General features: G+C 45.2%; 1 long non-coding RNA gene across 1 annotated transcript in view; it reads left to right on the top strand.

Moving 5' to 3' along the window:
- Positions 1–14395, top strand: part of LOC307205086 — a 183709-nt gene extending 169314 nt beyond the window's left edge. The window contains exon 3 of the long non-coding RNA XR_013833851.1: positions 14269–14395. This is a non-coding gene — a long non-coding RNA (uncharacterized lncRNA). The remainder of the gene's footprint in view (positions 1–14268) is intronic.
- The last annotated feature ends 947 nt before the right edge of the window (positions 14396–15342 follow it).

The raw sequence follows: 15342 nt of genomic DNA, 5'->3' as shown, positions 1-15342 counted from the left end.
AAATAATAATATTCTTCCAGGAAGAACAAAAAAGACAAAGGAAACAAGGAGTAGTTGTAATCCCTCACACACCTTGCCCCAAGCCTGGTCCCATTTCAGAAAAAGAAAAATAATTGCCAAGGAACAAAGGAAATTACCTTACACCAGGGCACCATTTGCATTATACATTTAAAGCAATATCATACCACTTTAAGCAGTCATGGCTTCCCTCAAAGAACTGCCGTTCGTAAAGGGTGCTGAGAGTTGTTGGGGGCACACAGCCCTATTTCCCTTGAAGTGGTGCAAACCCCATTTAAGGCTCAATCTCAGGATGACTGCTGCTAAAGAGAGCCAGTGTGGGTGTAAAGGTTAGAGTGTTGGACTATGACCTGTGAGACGAGAGTTCGAATCCCCACTCAGCCATGAAGCACACTGGGTGACCTTGCACCATTCACTGTCTCTTAGCCTAAACTACCTCACAGGGTTGCTGTGAAGATGAAATGGGGAGGCGGAGAACCATGTACCACCTTCATTTCCTAGGAGGAAAAGGTGGTACAGTGGTACCTCGGGTTAAGAACTTAATTCGTTCTGGAGGTCTGTTCTTAACCTGAAACTGTTCTTAACCTGAGGTACCACATTAGCTAATGGGGCCTCCTGCTGCCGCAGTGCGATTTCTGTTCTCATCCTGAAGCAAAGTTCTTAACCCTGCATCAATAGGAGTATAGCATCTAGATCAAGGGAAGTAATAGTGCCACTGTATTCTGCTCTGGTCAGACCTCACCTGGAGTACTGTGTCCAGTTCTGGGCACCACAGTTCAAGAAGGACACGGACAAACTGGAACGTGTCCAGAGGAGGGCAACCAAAATGGTCAAAGGCCTGGAAACGCCTTATGAGGAACGGCTAAGGGAGCTGGGCATGTTTAGCCTGGAGAAGAGGAGGTTAAGGGGTGATATGATAGCCATGTTCAAATATATAAAAGGATGTCACATAGAGGAGGGAGAAAGGTTGTTTTCTGCTGCTCCAGAGAAGCGGACACAGAGCAATGGTTCCAAACTACAAGAAAGAAGATTCCACCTAAACATTAGGAAGAACTTCCTGACAGTAAGAGCTGTTTGACAGTGGAATTTGCTGCCAAGGAGTGTGGTGGAGTCTCCTTCTTTGGAGGTCTTTAAGCAGAGGCTTGACAACCATATGTCAGGAGTGCTCTGATGGTGTTTCCTGCTTGGCAGGGGGTTGGACTCGATGGCCCTGGTGGTCTCTTCCAACTCTATGATTCTATGATTCTATGATTCTAACCCGAGGTACTATTTTTGGGTTAGCAGAGTCTGTAACCTGAAGCGTCTGTAACCTGAAGCGTCTGTAACCCGAGGTACCACTATATATGAATGTAATTGAAAAAAGAGCAACATCTGAATTTCACTCTCATGAAGCTGCCAGTGTGAGTGGAGTGGTCTTGGGGACCTTTGACCCCCCCCCCAACAAAACAATGAAGTTAAGGCAATATGATTTTGCTTATACAGTATCCCAATGTCCTCCGATCCCAAAACTCAAAATGATGTTCTTAAGGTCAACCATCAAGATATGACCACACCCTGCTATAAAGCCACCCTGATGTGATTGTATACTTGAATCAGGTTCTTTTTTTAAAGGGCTGCTTTTTACAGATGTGTGTATCAGTGAAATGCCACAGCAAAAACACAACAATGCACACAATTAAGACAAGAGTGGTTGGCTGCAGAGATCTGTCAATATATGAACATCCAAACTGGGTGGAGAAGGCAGGAATTGCAAACAAATTAAAGGCTTTGAAAACTCTGGCAGACTGTGCTGGCTCCACAAATTTACTTCTGTAATTAAATTATTATTATTATTTATTTAACTAAATTTATTGTTGTTGTTGTTTTTTAAAAAACCCACACACCTCTAAGCAATTTGCAGAAGTATAAAATCCAAAAGTTGATTAAAAATGGTTGATTACAGATATTTCAAAGTGTCCAAAAGTTGATTAAAATCAACAGAGGATAAAAAGAAATAAAACACAGATAATGTCAACATGTCTGGATAGGCTTTAAGTGCTGTTTTAAGCAGGTTCCTGCTTGATTTCAAGAGGTAGGGAGGTGTTGTCCCATTTAAGAGGGAAATGAAGGGCAGATGGGGCTCATCAGCCTGGGAAGGTAGATCGTCAAGGAGAAGGAAAACTCCAATTCTAAACCCCTGCTGCCTTGTGGATATACTAAACCCTGAGGAAGAATCTGTACCTGCTGCCTTGGCAGGACGTATCTGGGAGATCGGGTCCTCCCTTAAAGAGGGCACGTATTTCGGTGAGACCTGGACAACCGACACCCTGTGTTGTGGGTGGGTACTATTGGTCAGCCACAACACGCTATTGGTAGGTCCCTCAAAATTGGGTGCAATCTGGCCAGTGGGACGCAGTCCGAACAGTTCAAGGGACCTATTTATGCCCATGCATGTGACCCAGAGCTTCCACTTTCAGCGTGTGCATTCGGAGCACCCGCACATCTCTCCCTACTTTTAGGGCTTGACCTTGCTATGCCATTGTGTGTCGTCTGTAGTTGGGAGAGGGGCACGCCAGGAACTTCCCCCACTTGGCTGATTGGCTGTTGCCATTTGGGTTTCGCCTGCCACGTAGCAAATCGTCACAACTTGTAAGGTTGCGGATAGGCTTTGGTTCAGGTGATAGGGATGGGAGAACGCTCTCGCCATCCCTATGTGAAGGGTACTCCGTTAAAGGAATCCAGGGACTAGATGGTTTGGTCAACCCCTGAGAAGGGGTTGTGCCCGTGCCTGAGTCCAGGGGGACATTTGGGTGGCGGAGTTAGCCCGTTCCCAGCTTTCTGCTTATCCAGGTGTTCACCCTTGGCTGACCTATGCTGGAACCCTGGGTCATGGCAGGCAGCTAGTCGAACCAGAGTCTATGCAACCAGTCACTTTCTGTAATCAATAAAGTTGTGGCCTAAAGGTAAAGGTAAAGGTACCCCTGCCCGTACGGGCCAGTCTTGACAGACTCTGGGGTTGTGCGCCCATCTCACTTAAGAGGCCAGGGGCCAGCGCTGTCCGGAGACACTTCCGGGTCATGTGGCCAGCGTGACATCGCTGCTCTGGCCAGAGCCAGAGCCAGAGCCGCACACGGAAACGCCGTTTACCTTCCCGCTGGTAAGCGGTCCCTATTTATCTACTTGCACCCGGAGGTGCTTTTGAACTGCTAGGTTGGCAGGCGCTGGGACCGAGCAGCGGGAGCGCACCCCGCCGCAGGGATTCGAACCTCCGACCTTTCGATCGGCAAGCCCTAGGCGCTGAGGCTTTAATTTGAGTCATGTGTGAATTTATTTAGGGGGAGGTTTTTGGGTCTGAACACGCAAAACTATCAACCAAAATCAATTAGTGTTTATTAATTCCAATGGGTTTACTCTGAGTAGGACGAGAATTAGCTACAATCCAATATCCATATTCTAATTATAGAAATACAATGCATCTCATTGCATTGTACACAGCTACTGTACACAGGTGACCTGGCTGGCTGTCCAGTCAATAAAGTTGTGGCCTAAATTCTGCCAAAAACCAAAACCAAAATTTGAGTCATGTGTGAATTTATTTAGGGGGGGAGGTTTCTGGATCTGAACACACAAAAGAAAAGGCTAAGGCATAAACCCTACACAAATACGGAGTGGAGTTGCTTTCCTTTCCTTCGGATCACATCAGTCATCAGGACCTCCAGACACACTGCCCAGGCTTGCACCCTGGGAAGGTCACTTTGGTGCTAGAAACACAACTAAAAAAAATCCAGGAGGCAGCAGTTACAAGTTATTAGCTCCACCTGACCAACATTTTGACTTCGCCCCCAAAGCCACACTCCTCCCTCAATTGACTCCTGAGACAGACAGATGCCAATAACAAAGCAAAATTCAGGAGCGGAATAGAAGACAGAGCAAAACAAAGGTACAATAAAGCTATAGAACAGGAAGACAGGTAGTCCCACCAGCAGACCACTGGAAGAGAAAAATATGGACTATAATGCAAAGTTATAACATGATGAGCTATGAGCAGTTCCAGGAGGAACAACTACAACTTACAGAGACTTTAAAGTGGGGAGCTTGCAGTTTTCCTTACATTGGCATCAACACAAAACAAATGAATCACAATTATGGGTGTCTGAAGTATGATATAATTTAACTCTACATTTTTTTATTACTTTGGAAGCAGCACAAAGCAAACGAAGCAGCAATTATGGGTGTACTAAGTATGATATAATTAGCTGTGCATCAAGATACCTTTGCAGATCGACTGTCTATCACATACTTGCGGAGTCTAAAAAAAAAGCAGATGGAAATATTCAGCGAGAAGCACACGATGCTGTAGTCTGTGAAATCCAATGCCAGAATAAAATGGCCAGCCTTTAAGATGCCACCTGATGCTCTGCTGTTTTCACAAGAGACTAATGTGGTTAGTTTCCCCTGCAATCCTTTCCCTGCTGAACCCCAAGGAGAAGTACTGTGTCCAGCCGTCGTTAGAGCAAGTAACGGACTGATCTAGGCAAATCCCACTTTCTCATCGAGCTTAATCTCGGAAAATCCTAGGTTCTAATCCTGATTAAGCCGCAGCCTAACATTTTGAACCTCCTTGAGTCTGACTTCATCTCTTCTTGCTTTACTCAGGACAGATGTACAGTAGTGTGAAAAACCCAGGCTTTGCTGGAAAACCACGTTGATTTCTCAGGGGGGAGAGACTGTCTCACAGCCCCGAGGGAACTAGGGAGCACCTGTTGGGGCAGAGAAGATGCAACGGCAGAGAGAGAAATCCGTGTGGATAGTGTCAGCATCTTATTATGGATGGTGTTGGCTTGTGATAGCTGGAGGCTACAATACGTTTGCATATTGGGATGAGGGTGATAATTTGCTAGGGTTGCCATAGTTTGAAGAGCAAAAAAAGAGGACACGTTTGCCAACTTCAACTTTTTATTTACCGTATTTTTTGCTCTATAAGACTCACTTTTTCCCTTCTAAAAAGTAAGGGGAAATGTGTGTGCGTCTTATGGAGCGAATGCAGGCTGTGCAGCTATCACAGAAGCCAGAACAGCAAGAGGGATTGCTGCCTTCACTGCGCAGCGATCCCTCTTGCTGTTCTGGCTTCTGAGATTCAGAATAATTTTTTTCTTGTTTTCCTCCTCCAAAAGCTAGGTGCGACTTGTGGTCTGGTGCGTCTTATAGAGCGAAAAATACGGTATTTTATTTTGACAAACTAATAATCATAAATAAGAATAAAAATGTGCACCCCACCACTGAGACCACTCCATTGTAACTACCCAATGTCCCCAAAATTCAACACCTCTTGCGATGGTTTGACCCCTTTCCGTTTTAACAGTACAAATTCCACAAACAGCCTCCATATCTGCTCAAAATCATTTCTCCTGCATATTCCCCGTCTTACCTTAATGGCACATGTTAATTCATCATTATTAGCTATATCCCACACCTCTTTACACCATTCTTCCATTTGATATTCTGCTTGCCCCTTCCACTTCCTAGCTATAATAACTCGTGCAGCTGTCAATAAATTTGTGAGCAGGTCCTTCATAGCCTGTAACCTTCCATCCCATCATAAATTGATAATAATGCTATCTCTGGACTTTTGGTCAGCTTTAACCCAGTGATTTCTGTTATCTCCTCAAACATCCTTTGCCCCAAAAATTGCACATATTTACACTCCCACCATATGTGAACATATTTCCCTGTTTCCTGGCACCCCCTCCAACATAACACCAAATATTCCTTGTTTATATGATTTAATCTGACTGGTGTTAAATACCATCTCCAAATTAATTTATAATGATTTTGTTTTATTCTAACTATGGATCACTATGACGACTCTACGCATGAAAACAGTGGTATAACGTTTATGGAAGCATTTGATTGACCCTTATATAGTGAAACTTATGAGAAATAAAGTCAAAAGGTACTAACTGTTGTAAGAATGTATTAGAAGGAATATAAAGAATAACTCAGTAATGTTAGGTATATTCATTACTAGAATAAGGCCATAAACTGGGAAATGATAGGAAGTCCAACTACACCCTTTTAATTTTTTCTGGTTTTTTCTTTCTTTAATTCATGTTAATAAATAGATAAGACAATAAAAGATAGTAAAAGTACGAATTAGTTTAATTTATGTACGTAATCATAATACAACTTGTATATGGTTTGTGTTTACACAGATTATATATATCTTTACTCAAGAAGATGTACAATACATATCTATATGTATATGTTATACGAGATATGCTATATGAAATGTGTCATGTGATATAAGAGATTGTTAATAAAGCAAATATTTAAAAAAAAAGAAAAAAGAAAGAAAGAAAAAGAGGGCGTGTCCCTTTAAAGGTAAAAGTAAATGACCCCTGGACGGTTAAGTCCAGTCAAAGGCAACTATGGGGTGTGGCGCTCATCTCGATTCAGGCCGAGGGAGCCAGCGTTTGTCCACAGACAATTTTCTGGGTCAGGTGGCTTTAAATTTGAAATTGGAAATATTTTGAAATTTTGAAATACTTTATTGTCACTTGTACAACTTGCATACAGTGAGATTACACGAGCAGCCCCTACTCAGCTCTCTTAGTCTTAATTCCCCTCATTTACTGACACACACACCAAACCTGAAAGTCAGTTGCCCTGTTGTTATCTTTTCATTCAGCAGCCTAACAGCCCACGGATAGAAGCTGTTCTTTACCCTGTTGGTGCGACTAATCATGCTTCTTTATCTTCTGCCTGAGGGCAGGAGATCAAGAAAGTGCCGGCCAGGGTTTGAATCACCTCTGAGAATTTTCCTCACTCTCCTGAGGCAATGTTCTTCTGCTATTTCATCCAGTGGATTCACAGGACAGCCCATAATATCTTGTGCTGTATTCACCACCCTCTGTAGGCACTTCCTATCAGTTGATGTCAAACCAGCGTACCACACCGTGATGCAGTATGAAAGGACACTTTCTATTGTGTAGAAGATCATCAAATGTTGGTTGACATCATTCTTTCGCAATACTCTGATTAAAAGAGGACATATGGCAACCCTTGGCTGCCCTGGTTACCAATTTGCTACAGGGACAGGTTCAAGGTTCTTACGTTAATTCTGGTGGTTGGGTGGTGATGTCTGGGATTGGTAGGGCAGAAAACCGAGAGGCCACCAAAGGTTGAAGCATCATCTTCCCTGATAAATTCTCCAAAGGCAACCTTGAGACTAAGCCTAAATGGCTTCGGCCCAGTATACCTGAAGGAGCGTCTCCACCTCCATCGTTCAACCCAGACACTGAAGTCCAGTGCCGAGGGCCTTCTGGCTGTTCCTTCACTGCGAGAAGCAAAGCTACAGGGAACCAGGCAGAGGGCCTTCTCGGTCGTGGCGCTCGCCCTGTGGAATGCCCTCCCATCAGATGTCAAGGAAATAGACAACTATCTGATGTTCAGAAGACATCTGAAGGCAGCCCTGTTTAGGGAAGTTTTTAATGACTGATACTTTAATGTATTTTTAATCTTTTGTTGGAAGCTGCCCAGAGTGTATTGAAGTTCACACCCTGGTCACCAGCGGTATTGTGTAGATAGTTTTCACTCAGGTCCACGTCAGTTACTTTAGGCGGGAAACCCTGGGTTGTTGTTGCTACAATGTTGATAGCCGGCTGCCTATAAAAGCAGGCCGACTGAGCTATTTGCTGTTCAGTTCTGTTCCAGCTTACAAATAAAGAGCTGCTTTGGAGAATTGCTGTGTCGTCTGATATGTTCACCCACAACTTAACACTTATCATCATCATCATCATCATCATCATCATCATCATCATCATTATTATTATTATTAGATGTTGACAGCCAGGAGCAGACTCCATGAACTGGCTGTAGGCAGGCAGGTGTGGGGCTGCTTGAAGGTGGGGCAGTGATGTGTTTTGGTCCATCTATGGTTTCTGAAAGCAAGAACTTGAGAGATTTGGCTTTGAATGGAAACTGAATCAAATGTCTTCTCCATCCCTGGCCACCGCCAACTGATGGGAGTTGCATTCCAGAACACCTGGAAAGCAGCATGCTGGAAAAGGCTACTCTAGAAGAGTGGCTAGGTTCTACATCAACGGGGCTTCCTTTTTTGGCCAGGGGCCTGCTCCAGAATATGCTTCGTATAAGGTCGATCCAGCCCCATGCTTCCGCTTTCAAGGCAACACTGGTTGTCGGCGTGAAATTTAGCTGCCCAAGTGAACAGTCGACTTGGAAAACCCATGCGTCTGATTTCATATTTATTCATCCGCTGGTTTTTCTCGTTTGGCAAATGGACTGTGTCAATATTTAGTTATTGCTGTGGGAACAGCAAGAAAAGAAAGGAGGGAAATAATAGAAGAAAACATTATGTTAAGGCTTAACCTACTTGGCTGGGCCGGTAGGCTTGACTCATTTGTTTAACTACTTTTTTCTTTTTCCTCATGTGTCTCTCTCACACTCAAGGCAAACAGGAATCGAGGACCAGAACTGTTTACATGGCTTGTACGTTGAGCCAAGGGTAGGTGCCAGACGGTCTCTGAATCCCTTCAGTCATTTTTTAATGAATTGTTCCATTCTCTCTCTCTCTCTCTCTCTCTCTCTCTCTCACACACACACACACACACACACAATCTCTCTCCTCCCCCATCTCCCTTTTCCCTACATAAGGGTGGAGAACCCTTTTCATCCTGAGGTCCACATTCCCATCTAAGCAAGTTTCTGGGGGCCAGATACCAACATGAATCCAGACCACAGGCAAAAGTAAGCAGAGAAACACATTCGATATTTGGACATGATGCCAAAAAGCCCTCCAGGGCTCCCTGTTTTGACTTGCGTCACCGCGTAGAGACCCCACTTTTCCTACAACAGCTGGAGTCCAACAACATCTGGAGGGAGTCGCCAGACCCTCCAAGTGTCCCTATTTTCCAGGGACAGTCTTGGATTCACAGGACACATCCTGGTTTCTGATTTGATCCCGGAATGTCCCGCTTTTACTTAAAGTAAAGGTAAAGGGACCCCTGACCGTTAGGTCCAGTCATGACCGACTCTGCGGTTGCGGCGCTCATCTTGCTTTACTGGCCAAGGGAGCCGGCGTACAATTTCCGGGTCATGTAGCAAGCATGACTAAGCCGCTTCTGGCGAACCAGAGCAGCACACGGAAACGCCGTTTACCTTCCCGCCGGAGCGGTACCTATTTATCTACTTGCACTTTGACGTGCTTTCGAACTGCTAGGTTGGCAGAAGCAGGGACCAAGCAACGGGAGCTCACCCCGTCGCGGGGATTCGAACTGCCGACCTTCTGATCGGCAAGTCCTAGGCTCTGTGGTTTAACCCACAGCGCCACCCACGTCCCTTCCCACTTTTCCTTAGGACGCTCCTATTTTCATCAGAGAAATGCTGAAGGGTATGAGTTACTTTGGCTGCCTTTGGCATACACATTCAGTTCAATGGCTACTTGACACAATGGCTCTGCTCTGCTTCCAGATGCTTCTGAATCCCAGTCTCTGGAAAACACAGCTCCTGTTCTAGGCTTCCTATAGGCATTTGGTCATCCATTTGAGAAGCCCAGTCTTCAGTTGGCTCCTTGCCATCCCTCAGAATTGTGAAATGACCAGAAAAAACAAAAACCACAGGTATTCCTCGTGCTCCCAGCATGATACTCACCCCTTCTTTCCATTCTGCAACTAGGAAGCCAGAATGGGTACATTGAGGTTGAGCGTCCCTTGCCAAAGCCCGAGGTACTTTTTCTGCCATGTGTTTCCTTAGACATTCGTCTAAGGAATTTGCACTTTTGGCAGCAGGATAATCACCTGCTCATACGGTTCTGCATACCAGCAGCAGAATCTGGAAGGAGGCCCTGCAATGTCTTGAAGGAATGTAACTGGCAACCATTGGTTTGTACTGGGGTTGTTGACTCTCCTTGAGATTTATCAGCCAGGGCAAGGAGGCTGAGGGAGCATGCGTTTAGATACGCAAGGGGAATCGTATCTGAAGAAGTGTGCATGCATATGAAAGCTCATACCAATACAGTGGTACCTCGGGTTACATACACTTCGGGTTACATGCGCTTCAGGTTACATACACTTCAGGTTACAGACTCCGCTAACCCAGAAATAGTACTTCAGGTTAAGAACTTTGCTTCAGGATGAGAACAGAAATCGTGTGGCAGCAGCGAGAAGCGCCATTAGCTAAAGTGGTACCTCAGGTTAAGAACAGTTTCAGGGTAAGAACGGACCTCTGGAATGAATTAAGTACGTAACCCGAGGTACCACTGTAACTAACTTAGTTGGTCTCTAAGGTGCTACTGGAAGGAATTTTTTCATTTTGTTTCGGCAAGGGGAATTGTACCAGATAAGGTCCGTTCAGCTCGAATTTCCGTTCACTCTTGGGAAAATGCATTGATAACCATAAGAACACAAAAGACCTACATTGGCTCCCAGTACGTTTCCGAGCACAATGGTGCTGATCTTTATAGCCCTAATCGGCCTCAGTCCAGTATACCTGAAGGAGCATCTCCACCCCCATCGTTCAGCCCAGACACTGAGGTCCAGCTCCAAGGGCCTCCTGTCGGTTCCCTCACTGCGAGAAGCCAAGTTACTGGGAACCAGGCAGAAGGCCTTCTCGGTAGTGGCGTCCACCCTATGGAATGCCCTCCCACCAGGTGTCAAAGAGAAAAACAACTACCAGACTTTTAGAAGACATCTGAAGGCAGCCCTGTTTTGGGAATCTTTTAATGTTTGGTGGATTACTGTATTTTAATCTTTTGTTGGAAGCCACCCAGAGTGGCTGGGGAAGCCCAGCCAGATGGGCGGGGTATAAATAATAATAATAATTTATTATTATTATTATTATTATTATTATTATTATTATTATTATTGAAGTCTGCTGGATCAGGCCCAGAGGCACCAGCTTGTGCGGGCGATTGGGGTGACATTGTATGTGACATTGCTTGTGTGATGTCAGGATGTCGAATGCGGCAGCCACAGCGTCCCCTGGCACTGCCACAAACAGGAGTCTGCTTTTACCCTCCTCTTCTGCGGCAGGAGGAGGAGGAGAAGAAGCTGGCCGCTGGAGCTGTGCCACCCTTGGCCTCCACACTTTTTCAACGTTGGGGTGCGGGTGGGGGTGGTTCCAAAAGGGCTCCATCCCCCAGGACCTGGCGCCCACGATCAGGCCGATGGCTCATCTAGTCCAACATCCTGTTCTCAAAATGGCCAATCAGATGCCTGTGGGAAGCAAACAAGCAGGGCGCAAGTCCAACAGCACTTTTCCCACTTCCCAGCACCTGTTGTTGAGAGGCACAATGCTGAGCCTTTTGCACAGTAAGCTGGTGTTATAGAAAAAACATGCTCCTTTCCCCTTATGGGGTATCCAAGAGCCCGTATAGAGTCCTTAAGTGGGTTCCCTATTGGTAGGAGAATATAACAGAGGCCAACCAGAGAATATTGAGAAGCAAAGCAGCTAGTGAGCCTGATCTTTATTAAACTGTTGCAACAGGATCTTTACTCACCACACGCAGGAGGGAGGAGGAACCCAGAACAATGGTGTGCAAGCCCTTATATAGACTTTTGAAATTGCCCACCCCGTAGCCCAAGACTACCCCCCAAAACATCATACATACATCACAGAAGGAGGCAGTCTCCAGCAGAAATCCTGTTTGCCAGGATATCTGTTAATGATCACTGGTTGCTTTACCTGGACAGCCGGCCATTCTTTTGTGATGGTAAATACTTTAATTCCTGAATCCAGGTCACGGGCTAGCCATACATAAATACGCCCTTAAGACAGGTAAGCAAAAGACAATGGAGAGGCTTTCCCATTTCCTTCCTCCTTGCACAGAAGTATTTGGGAGAGTCAAAATGGTTTGGGAGAGTCATAGAATCATAGAATCATAGAGTTGGAAGAGACCACAAGGGCCATCGAGTCCAACCCCCTGCCAAGCAGGAAACACCATCAGAGCACTCCTGACATATGGTTGTCAAGCCTCTGCTTAAAGACCTCCAAAGAAGGAGACTCCACCACACTCCTTGGCAGCAAATTCCACCGTCGAACAGCTCTTACTGTCAGGAAGTTCTTCCTAATGTTTAGGTGGAATCTTCTTTCTTGTAGTTTGGAACCATTGCTCCGTGTCCGCTTCTCTGGAGCAGCAGAAAACAACCTTTCTCCCTCCTCTATGTGACATCCTTTTATATATTTGAACATGGCTATCATATCACCCCTTAACCTCCTCTTCTCCAGGCTAAACATGCCCAGCTCCCTTAGCCGTTCCTCATAAGGCATCGTTTCCAGGTCTTTGACCATTTTGGTTGCCCTCCTCTGGACACGTTCCAGTTTATCAGTGTCCTTCTTGAACTGTGGTGCCCAGAACTGGACACAGTACTCCAGGTGAGGTCTGACCAGAGCAGAATACAGTGGCACTATTACTTCCCTTGATCTAGATTCTATACTCCTATTGATGCAGCCCAGAATTGCATTGGCTTTTTTAGCTGCCGCATCACACTGTTGGCTCATGTCAAGTTTGTGGTCAACCAAGACTCCTAGATCCTTTTCACATGTACTGCTCTCAAGCCAGGTGTCAAAATGGCTTTAGAATTGCTCTCCTGTACTATTTCAGACATGTGGTCTATATACTTATGCATGTGTTTGCCTTGTACATTTATGAATGTTTATTTTATATTTGGGACCTTAGAATTCTTATTACATGGGTTTCTACAGACACTCAATCCAGGCAAACAAGAGTCGTTATCAGCGTACAAGGGCACTTTCCAGTGAGGGAGAAATGCTTAAGGAGAATATGAAACAGGATTGAAGAGAGACATATTCTGGGTGGAGGGCATGTGACTGGGGAAGGCATAATAAGGCTTAGGCTTAGGCGTGGAGAGCTGCATTTGGTGCCTGGGAACTGAAGTCCCTCATTTCATTTCACTTTTAATTTGTATACCGCCTTTCTATATTCCTGTACACAAGGAGTTTGCAAGTTGAAGAAACAACAACATAGACAGCAAAGATCGCATATGTAATAACAATCTGATCCGATACAAAAAATAAATAAAACACAGTAACTTTCAATTAAACAACTTATATCGAATAAAGCAATATTCATTGAACCATCAGAATATAAAAGTAAACAGTAAAATTAAATATCAGCAAATAAAAATCAAAGTTTGCACTTATTAATTACAGTAAAGAATTACTAAACTATAAACAATAAAAATAATGGCAAGTCACAGTGCATAAAATTACCATAAAACATACCAAACCATGTAAAAGGGTCAAATTGAGAAACAAGGACACACAACGTATAAAATTATTTTCAAAAAATATCCCTGAACTCCTCTTCTCTCTTCCCAACTGCTTCTGGGAAGTTCTCAAAGTCATTGCCTGATGGACAGCAGAAAGTCTCTCTCCCCTCATATCTGTCCTGCACCACAGGCCCTACCAACTTGGGCTGATTATCAACCTCCTTTTCTGTTTATAACAACATGCTCAGGGCTGGCCCACCCACAAGATGGCTGCCTCGGGCATTGGAAGCCCAAGAGGCTACTTCCACCACTTCTGCCCAAATCTCATGAGATCTCATGCACTCCGTGAGATCTCTTGAGAGCTCTGTGAGAACTGGAACTTGATGTCATTTTCGCTGCTTTGAAGGTGTCACTGCACAATCCAAGTGAAGGAGGTTTCTGCAGACATGGAGAAAGGATAGAGAGGGGCAGCACCTTTCCATTTTTTGCCTCAGGCAGTGAAATTAGGTGCACCGCCCCCAAGCCAGCTAAATATATGAAAGCCTTCTTCATGACTCAGGCCCCTCTGCACCATCCATTTAATGAACTCTTGTACCACTTCTTCCCAAAGAATTCTGAGAAGTGTCATTTGTTAAAACTGCTGAGAGTTTTTTTAGGAGACCCCTCTTCCCCTCACAGAGCTACAATTCCCAGATTGACACTCAATTCCTCTTCCCAGGGAACTCTGTGAGGGGAACAGAGGCCTCCGGACAACTCAAAGCATCGTTAGCAAACAAGAGCTCCCCGAATTCTTGGGGGGGGGGGGAAAGGCATGACTTTTTAAGGGGGTGTGATAGTGCTAAAGGGGATTAGGGTGGTGCTGTGGTCGAAACCACTGAGCCTCTTGGGCTTGCCGATCAGAAGGTCAGTGGTTCAAACCCCGCGACAGGGTGAGCTCCCGTTGCTCGGTCCCAGCTCCTGCCATCCTAGCAGTTTGAAAGCACACCAGTGCAAGTAGATAAATAGGTACCGCTCCAGCTGGAAGGTAAACGACATTTCCGTGCACTGCTCTGGTTTCGGTGTTCCGTTGCACCAGAAGCAGCTTAGTCTTGCAGGCCACATGACCTGGAAAAACTGTCTGCGGACAAACGCCGGCTCCCTCGGTCTGTAAAGCGAGATGAGCATCACAACCCCAGGGTCTGCGACTGGACTTAACTGTCAGGGGTCCTTTACCGTTACCTTTTTTTGATAGTGCTAAAATGCATAATAATATAATAATAATTTATTATTTATACCCCGCCCATCTGGCTGGGCCTCCCCAGCCACTCTGGGCGGCTTCCAAAAAAATATTAAAATACTATAATACATCAAACATTAAAAGCTTCCCTAAACAGGGCTGCCTTCAGATGTCTTCTAAAAGTCTGGTAGTTGTTGTTCTCTTTGACACTGGTGGGAAGGCGTTCCACAGGGTGGGTGCCACTACCGAGAAGGCCCTCTGCCTGGTTCCCTGTAACTTGGCTTCTCGCAGTGAGGGAACCGCCAGAAGGCCCTCGGTGCTGGACCTCAGTGTCCGGGTAGAAAGTCTTGAATGTGGCCTTTGTCTCTGGAAATCGTCTCTGGAAGAGCTAAGCGATATCAGATTGCTTTTAAAATGTGCTTTTGCTGTTTTTCATTACTAAATTGCTTTGGGAGGTCGATGGGAAGCAATTCATAAATGCAATGCCACGGATGAAAGAATGGCTAAATAATAAATACTGACAGCATGAGTAGTGTTGTGCTCAAAATGTATGGTATGAATTTGCCCTGTGTGTGCATCTTGTGTAGTGTTGTCTACTCTGAGTAAGAGAGTAGGGAGTTCTCAGGAGTCAACACGCCGCCCCAGTTCCCTACACAGAGCTACAATTCCCAGAGTTCCCTGGGAAGAAGGGATTGTTTGTTAAACCGCTCTGGGAATTATCGCTCCGCATCACAATCTGTAGAACTAAATACCATCATTTGTAGATTTGAATATGTTAAAAGCTGGCACACATGGAATTGTGTGCACCACTTCTTTCTCGTGCCACGATTGTGCTCTGTTCAGTACACGGCGTCCCTCCTTTCCCCTTCAATCGCAGGAAAT

The sequence above is a fragment of the Podarcis cretensis genome (genome assembly GCF_951804945.1).
Source record: "Podarcis cretensis genome assembly, chromosome: 16".
In the NCBI taxonomy this organism is placed as follows: domain Eukaryota; kingdom Metazoa; phylum Chordata; class Lepidosauria; order Squamata; family Lacertidae; genus Podarcis; species Podarcis cretensis.
This window is presented reverse-complemented; position numbering and strand designations above follow the sequence as displayed.